An 8,680-nucleotide genomic window follows, 5' to 3' on the forward strand; every position below is an offset into this window, starting at 1 on the left:
TGTTTGTAGTGATGAGCTGAAAGGAAACAGCTGGGAGAGCCTGGGAAGAGGGAGCAGAGGCTGATGGGATATTGAGTGTTGTAATGGCACAGGGAGTTTCAGTACTCTGGTGATGGCTCATTCTGGTGGCCAAAAGGGGGCATGGGAGCCTGAGTCCTGACAGCAGGAAAGGGAGAAGGAGACGCTTCATTCTTTGTTATCGATTATCTCGATATAACGAGAAAATGATTAAAAATAAATAAAAAAGTGGGATAGGCCGTTTTTGGTTTCAGCAATAGTGAACATATATTTTTAAGATGTTTTGATTTTTAATTCTTTGTAAAGGCAAGTGTGATTTCAAAAAAATGCATCACAATAAAATTAAATTTTCGAGCAGCTCAGAAGTGAGTTGTACTACTTTTAGAAGAGACCTGCCGGCGACTTACAGTATGTGGTGCTCGAGGGCGACCTGGCGCCCGCGGGCACCGTGTTGGTGACCCCTGATCTAAACAAAAAGCTTAAATCATCTTGTCTGCACTGGACAGTCTTTTGGTTGTTCCATTTTTCATGTTTGGTCTATATGGTTAAGTCCTGTTCCCAATGTTAATCCAGCTGGAGTTCATTCAAACTAGTTTTATCTCTACGTCACATTCTCTAAAGGAGGACTTCATAGCAAATGACCATGCATGCTCAGCATTCATAGTGCAACATGATGATGTGACACCGAAAGTGATCCATCTGTTTGTGGAGCAGAAATCCCTTCTTTGAGGGGTTTGATCTGTCAGCATGAGCTCCTGAATTCATTCATTTACACACAAAACACAACTGCACCACAGGGAGCAAGTGGAAAGATCCATTTGTTCTGTGTTTGATTAAATCTTTCTCTATTGTCTTTTTAGGACCACATCCAAATGGAGATATTGCAATTGCTATTTTAAACCCTTTTCATAAAAGATTTGCTGGTGTTCCAGTATTGCTTTGATTTTTAAATAAATTTAAAATAATAAAGGAACAATAAAGGATCATTTGTTGAATTTGGATCTAAAGGACTAACATCATAGAAAAATGTGCAGCCAGGATCAGTTACAGGTTCTACAGAAATGCTGTTCATCACAGCCAGAAGATTTCTGCCTGAGATCAATGAAAGTAGAAACAATAATAATAAAATGTGATGTTTTCTTTTCTTCTCCACATATTTTCATTTTTAGAAGTTTTCTTTCATTTGCAAAAATTTTAGCGAAGCTATGGTCCAATTTCAAAAAGGAAGATAGACTTTTACATGTATTCCGAGCTGTTAAGTCACTTCCTGTGTCATTATCGAGTAGGCCTAAACTTAGACCTCCTCTCACTTCTTAGCCAATCACAATCAAATTTTTGCCTTGAAATTCATGTCTATTCAGCATTCTGGGCTGGCCTTCCTCCCCCTGGTTCTCCACCTGTTTGAGTGGTCTGGCCTCTAACTACCATCATTGGATAAGTTATAATGTAGATATTTCTGCAACCCAAATAATTAATTCCAAATATCCTCTCTTGTTTCTGTTTGCAGTGGGTTTAATGTGAATTAATCATTGCTTACAATGCTTTCACATTTTGAGTTTCAGTTTGAATGAAAGAAAATGTTTTAAAAATGAGTCTATTTTCTACATCAAATTGCCTAATGTCATCTCAAGTCGAACTACTAAGAACACAATCTAGCAACAAAGTGAAATCAAAATGAAGGTGTCACACAAGTCAACATTCAGCTAGATGAGTCAGATTTATCCAACAAAGAAGGAAACATAAGGTGCAGATCTAAAATGAAAAACCGAAAAGACGAAATCCCGTGCCAATGCACTGACAGCACAGAATAGTAAATGATGAGCAAAACTTTCTTTACGACCATGTCTGCCATCCCCGGGAACAACAGTGACACTTGAAGTTCAGAGAAAAACACGACTGGTTCAAAAATAAGTCAACCAAAGACTTCAAGAGCCTGTAAAAGTCACTGAGTGAAGGGAAAGAGGTGAAAAATAATTAGTCACTGTCTATCCCAGAAGTCAGAACATTTGCCCCATGGCACTCACCCACACAGCACTTTCTATTTTAGCTGAATGAACAGATTATCCAGTCATCCCTGGATAGTTAGGGTCTATTTCAGATAACCAGCAGTACACAGGGCTAACATAATAACCAACATAGGACATCAATCAGCTCTAAAGGAGCTGGCGAGTGGGACACTTGCAGCCTGAACCCCAGCCACAGGGCAACACAACGAACTCTCTTCTCTTCCCAAACAAGTGGGAATCCGCAGGGCCTTTGTGAGATTCCATAAAGTTTGAAGGAGTAAAAAAGGAGAAAAAAAGGGGGACATTTTCATAAATACTCGGTCACCATGTGCTTCCTCTTGAGGTGCTCTTGCATCACTGTAGTGTTGTCATGGAACAGAAGTTCTGCCATGCAGATATTGCACTGGACACCTTTTTCTTTCATTTACCTTTATGTTTCCCACACTTTAAAGCTTCGTTGGTGTGTTGTTATGGTATCTGAGCCCTTCCAGAACCTCTTGTGACATCACTACTGACCAGATTAGCACTACTGCGCATGTGTGTCAAAGAGAATGGCACACCCGGCATGAGAACGTGTGCACTGTTGTTTTCAGATAAAAACCAGAACAAACAACCAAAACGATTAATCGACTAGCAAATTAGTTGTCGACAATTTTAATTGTCTATGTAGTCGCGACTAATCGAGGCAGCCCCATTCTTCATATAGGCCACTAAAAAACTGAAAACATCCCCCAAATATACAACAAAACCACTAAACCAGAGGGACAAAACCCAGAAACAAATAAACCTGAGAAGTAACTAAGGCAAAACGATTAATGAAAGGAAGAACAAAAAACAAAGAAAGAAAACCAGGCTAGAACAAAGGCTTTTAAGGCCAAGACCAACAGTAGGGGCAAGCTGAGAAACCAGATTCCTCCCAAGTAGCTGCCACTTTATACTTCTCCTGATGGGGTGGAGTCAGGCAGCATGGTGAGAAGGCCTTTGCAGAGGACAAACATACCAAAAACATACCCCAAAAGGCCTCGGGCCGTAAGACCAAACTTTTAGGTTTTGCAAAAACTTTCTAAATGCCTGTTTAGAGGAACAGTGTACACACTGCGGCTCAGAAACCATCCAAAGGTTAGAGAGGAGGATCTGCACAGGCTGAGATAAAGACATGGTTCAGTCAAAAGTTTTCTTTAGTCGACCGGCCTCTCCTTCAAAGTTCAGATTGAAATTATTCTTATGCCTCCGCCATCAGAGAAAAAAACAAAGACTCTGGATTTGCTAAGTGTGTGACTTACTTTGTGTTGTGGGCTGCAGACTTTGTGGGTGGTTATCCAGTCATGCTGAATGCAGCTGGCTGCACCCATGCAGTCCTGATTTGGTGGGTTCTGGTGAGTTTGCATTGTGTGATGATGGGAAAGTTTGATCATTGTGAGGGTATAGGAATCACTGGATGGAACATCTGTCCAAGTAGAAAAAACAATCTCAGATTTTCTGTGCGGGTCAGATGCTCTTCACAACTTCTCCTCACAAATCTGTCTCCAGCCCCACCCCTGTCCATCAATCGCTTCTTTCATCTCAGTCTTCTCATTATTTTCCGATGTTTTTTTTTTTTTTTAAACTCATCACTAAACGAGGCTTTTCTTTCTCCCACCACCCCTCCGCCGTTACCCCTGAAAACTGGAAAATCAGGACAGTTCAGCAGTGGAGGGGTTAAGATGAACCCAGCCTTGTGATTGGCTGCCTGCCGGCGGTCGGAACCATCCTACAGAGAGAAGTAACCAGGCAACCTCAGTGAGGGAGAGGGAAGAAGAGGGGCCGGAGGATTCGGGAGGAAAAGTGAGAAAGGAGGCGCTGAGAGGAGCCGGGCATAGTTTTGGAGGAAGAGTGTGAGGATGGAAGGAGGCGTGGAGGCGCTCCCCCCGGGATGGGAAACGGGATTACTGTCTGTGGATGTCTGAAAGGAAGCGGAGGAGATTCTTCAACCTTTTGCTCGAAATGGGGACTAAGTGTGCCGGATTTGTGTGCAGCGCAAAGGTAAGAGCTCCTGCGCAAAGAGTGTGCGCAACACCTGCGCGGCGGACTTTGGCGCCACAGTTTCAGCCTGTGGATTGTGTCCTCTGCTGCATGAAGGATCTGCGCTGCTGCTGCATCAGGATGGGGAGGGGGGCAGTGTTGGGGGCAGTTGTGTGGGAGTGTGTTTGTATTGTTCGGCGGGAGGACAGGGGGGTTTGCCGCATTTGAGTGTGGAGGGACGAGACGCCCCTCCCTGAGAGAGAATCAGTTCAGCACGGCGGGCCGGACGGGCCGGTCCTGTGAGGGCCTCGGACCCGCAGACGGGCCCCCTCCAAGCGGAAGAGGGGGGGGGGGATCCATCCTCTCTGGGGCCACAGGGGCCGGTCTGCGACCAAACAGAAGCCGCCTCTTCTACGTTTGTCGGCTGCTTTCTGTTTGGTGTCCTTGACCTCAGAGTGTTTCAGACGTTTTCCAAAGTTGCTGGAGCCTGAACGCATTGCCGCGTCCCGCGTGGTCTGCGGGCTCTCTGCCGCTCTTCAGCGGGAGCCAAGGGAAATGGAGGCGAACGTAGAGCCGCAGAGGTTGATGGGGTGGTAGTGGAAATGCAGTCAGTGGGCAGCAGCAGTCTCTCCGCCCGGCCCGGCTGCTCGGAGGACCCCGGGCTCCCTGCAGGCGCTCTGCAGACCCCACCGTCCGCTGGTTGGCGTCCAGCCTGTCTATCACTTTGTGTCACATGAACACGATGAATCACATGTTTGTTTGTTTTAAATATTATAAGTGTCTTAGTCCAAGAGGATGTGCATCCTCCTCCTTGCAGTTTGTCAACGATTGTTGTCCCTATTATACTTTAGTAGCAAAAGAAGTACTATGGGCCATAATTGGGCAGTTGTGGATGATAAACACAAGTGTGATTGTGCCAAAATTCCGACAACAGTGGATGAAGACCCAAGAAGCAAACTAAAGGGCTTAATCCCTACACTCAAAGCTCTTTGACAACTTATATTCTTCTTTAGCAACACAAAAGGTCCATAAAATATGTCTTGCACTTTCATTTCCAAACTTATGTTAATCTTTGAACTGATTCCAACCTTTTGTCTTGATATCTAAGACCTTTGGAAGAGGGAAATTGTTGTAATTTGTGAAGTGCTTCGCCCCACCCTTCTTGAAGTTTTTATTGGTCCTTTCATTTGAAATTTAGAAGCACCTGGACATCAAGTCAATGCATGAAGGAACCATGACTTTACCTTGATCTGTCATTTAACACTTAAGCCTCACAAGACATAATGATGACTGGCTGTTTTGAATGAACCATTCCAGACTTGATGATGACCTCATTCTCTGAAAATAGGATTGTCCTGTAACTGGTTTTGTTACTTTAAATGAGACAAAATCAAAGCATTTTGAATCCAGAGCATTTCATCAGACCCCAAAGAACAAACAAGCCCTGAAAGCTTTCCAAATCTTTTTTGTCATTAAACTAAACACAATTTAATTGTAGTAGTGGGTATTTAGCCGAGATATTCCTGTGACATTTGTTGCTGTGGATACCGGTCAACCCTACAATAAACTGACAACACATTGAAGTTACCTGCTGAGTGGAGTGTCGTTGAGTCTCAGTGGTGTTTCTTTAAAAGAGCTTGACTGAAAACAATGAGCAGGCGTGAGACGTGAAGTTAAACTTCTCCTGAAAGAAAACAGGCGCTTGTTTATTTCTTCCACTGTTTGACTTCAGAGACTTCACGTTTTGGTCAGTGTACATAAATTGAAAAAAAAAAAAACTTAAATTATCTCTTCTAACACAAAGGTGTCAAACACAATCGCACAGGGGGCCAAAATATAAAACACACATTAGATTGAGGGCCGAACAGGAAAAACATTTATTCAATATATATATATATATATATATATATATATAAAGTTAAAATTTTCAAACTTTAAAGACACAATTTTTTTCAAACATAAATGTGAGTAAAAAGGACACAATATTGTTCCAGAATAAATCAACTTAACCCTTAAATACCTCTCAATATGTTGCCCTCAATAATAACATATCTGATTCTTTGCTGATTGTATTCCATTTTATTTCTTGTTCCTCGTAAAGTCTTTATTTTTTCTTTCTCAAAAGCTCTTGCCTTTGCAAGGCCACAGCTGTAAATAAGAATGATGTTCTTAATCTGTCCTGGATAAATACAAGTTAAAAAAATAAATAATGTAGTATGTCAACATATAAAGTATATGTTAAAAGAAAAAAAAACCTTCAGATTTCTTTATTTATATGTCATTTTATATATATATATATATAAAAGTATAAATATCCCAAAAGATCATGTTCTCCATAAAATATATCCAGTCAAAATTATATTCTGGCAACTCTGCTGTCAGATCTGGCAGTGCAATGAATTGTGGGATATCATTCCTTTTGCCTGTCTGGACAGATTGGAGTTTAGATGTGGCTTTTGTCAGTGTGTTTTGTTGTCTGGCTGTTTTGCTCTGTTTTTCCCTTGGTTGTTTTATCCTGTTATGTTAGAAGTCCTTCTAACTGATCTCTCAACCTCCATGATCATGTTATTGCTTCAATATGATAGAAAGATAACATCAGGCCGTTAATAATAATAATCTAAAATGATCTGGAGGGCCAGAAATAATAACCCAGAGGGCCGGATCCAGCCCCCGGGCCTTGACTTTGACACGCGTTCTAACACATTAGGCTCAGGGGCTTTTGACTCTAGTTTTTATCTTTGCATGTTCCCAGTTTTATTATCTTTTTTATTCATTGATAATCTTTCCTGTCAGAAGACATTTAGCCTTAACTCTGCAAATATTCTAAGTGTTAAAACAGGTGAGAAAGTATTTTCCACTTAAAGACAACTGACTTTTTACACAGAATACAAATGGTCTCATTTAGAATTATTTGCAAAGAGAGAGCTGAGTGGGGGGCGGTCGTGGTGCAGTGGTAGGGCAGTCGACTCCTGATTGGAGGATTGTGGGTTTGATTCCCGCCTTGTGTCGAAGTGTCCTTGGGCAAGACACCGAACCCCACATCGCCTCTGGTGGAAGGTTGGCGCCAGAGTTCGGCAGCAGAGCCGTCACCAGTGTATGAATGGTTCTGTGACTGTGAGGCGCTTTGGGCCTTTGTAGGGAGGTAGAAAAGTGTCAGACAACATTTACCATTTTATTGCAGGCATCAACGCTCACATCATGATATTCCCAGAAATTGCCTTCAATTTAAGCGTGATATGCTGCATTGTTGCCAAAAGCAGAAATACTAAACTTTTTACAAAAAATGAGATTTTCTTTGACAAATACTCAAGCTGTTCTCTAAGCAGACTGTTAGATGTTATGTATTGATATTTGTTATTTATTTATTAATTTTGTTAGATTCCATAGTCTTACGTGGAAGTAGGAGGGACAACTGAGTTCCTCCTGGCTGGATGCCCTGTCATCGATTGCTTTTTTTTGGCTTTGCTGTGTTAGTGTGACATTTTATATAAATATATATATGGTACAGTTTATGAGGCCAGATGCTTTATTTTATTTACTCAATAAAAGTTTCAAAAATATGTTTTCACTAACAAAATTCTAACCTCTTAGTTCAGGGGTCTCCAACTAATTTGGCGAGAGGTCCAGTAACTCTGTCAGCTTGGTAGACCGGGGTCCGAACATTCAAAAACATTCAGTCAATATTTCACTTTTCTGTTCTTTTATTTAATTACAATGTGTAGTTAAATTTGCAAAGAACTCTTTTAGCTTCTTGTCTCAACAAGTGTTTCTCTCATGCCTTTTTGTACAAAAATGCATACATGTACATGCATTGTACCGTTAAAAAAAAAGATTGCACATAAACTTGCTTCCTTTTAGTCCAATATGTGTGCTCTTTCACAAACTTTAACATTCTGCTGTCACTTAAAGTGCACCAGGTAACATGAATGTACCTCAAAAAGCATTCATAGTTAATCAATTTTCTTGTGCAAATGTTAATTTTCTGTTTTACAACCCTTAAAAGTACGTTGCAAATAATGCTACATATTGAACATTAAAGTAATAACATTTATAAGTGCAAAAAACATTATAAACATAAAGGTAAACTACAAAACAAACTTAAAGAGACGTAGATGGCACTTTGAATGGCGGTGTTGAGCTGGAACTGTATGGAGCTAAATTTGGGCCAATATTATTTCAAACCTAAATAAAGCAAATTGAAAAAATATTGGTGTTTGGCCAAAAAAAATTAAAATGTCCAAGATTTTTTACTGTTCTTAAATAAACTTATTTATTTTCAACTTCAAATGTTTTCTTTTTTTTTTAGATTTAATCAGTTTCATTTTTTTTCCAATTTAAACTCTCCTTTTTTTTCTTTTTCGAATATAAAAATTACAGTTTCAAAACTTTTGGCCTTGTTTGGCGGGGCTAACACAAGGACCAATCAAAAATCAAAATCAATGAGAGTGGTAACTTCAGTCCCAGTGTCTTCACTGACTCATAGAACTCTGATAATCCCCAAACTTAATCAGTTTCATTTTTTTTCCAGTTTAAACTCTTTTTTTATCTTTCAGTTTCAAAACCTTTGGCCTTTTTGTGGCGGGGCTAACACAAAGGGCCCATCAAAAATCAAAGAGAGTGCTAACTTCAAGCCTTGTCTTCACTGACTGTCTGTA

At 40.6% G+C, this 8,680-nt stretch overlaps 1 protein-coding gene across 8 annotated transcripts in view; it reads left to right on the forward strand.

Moving 5' to 3' along the window:
* The first annotated feature begins 2,550 nt into the window (after positions 1 to 2,550).
* dab1a (DAB adaptor protein 1a) overlaps positions 2,551 to 8,680 on the forward strand; it is a 205,782-nt gene continuing 199,652 nt past the window's right edge. For 2 of the 8 annotated variants that reach the window (XM_024287738.2, XM_036216840.1), the window contains exon 1: positions 2,555 to 4,046. The gene's annotated coding sequence lies outside the window, so the exon portion shown is untranslated. Of the gene's footprint in view, positions 4,047 to 8,680 lie in introns of all 8 variants that reach the window. The other 6 variants (XM_036216833.1, XM_036216838.1, XM_036216839.1 and 3 more) reach the window with 6 other exon arrangements.

The sequence above is a fragment of the Oryzias melastigma genome, linkage group LG18 (genome assembly GCF_002922805.2).
Source record: "Oryzias melastigma strain HK-1 linkage group LG18, ASM292280v2, whole genome shotgun sequence".
NCBI classification, from domain to species: domain Eukaryota; kingdom Metazoa; phylum Chordata; class Actinopteri; order Beloniformes; family Adrianichthyidae; genus Oryzias; species Oryzias melastigma.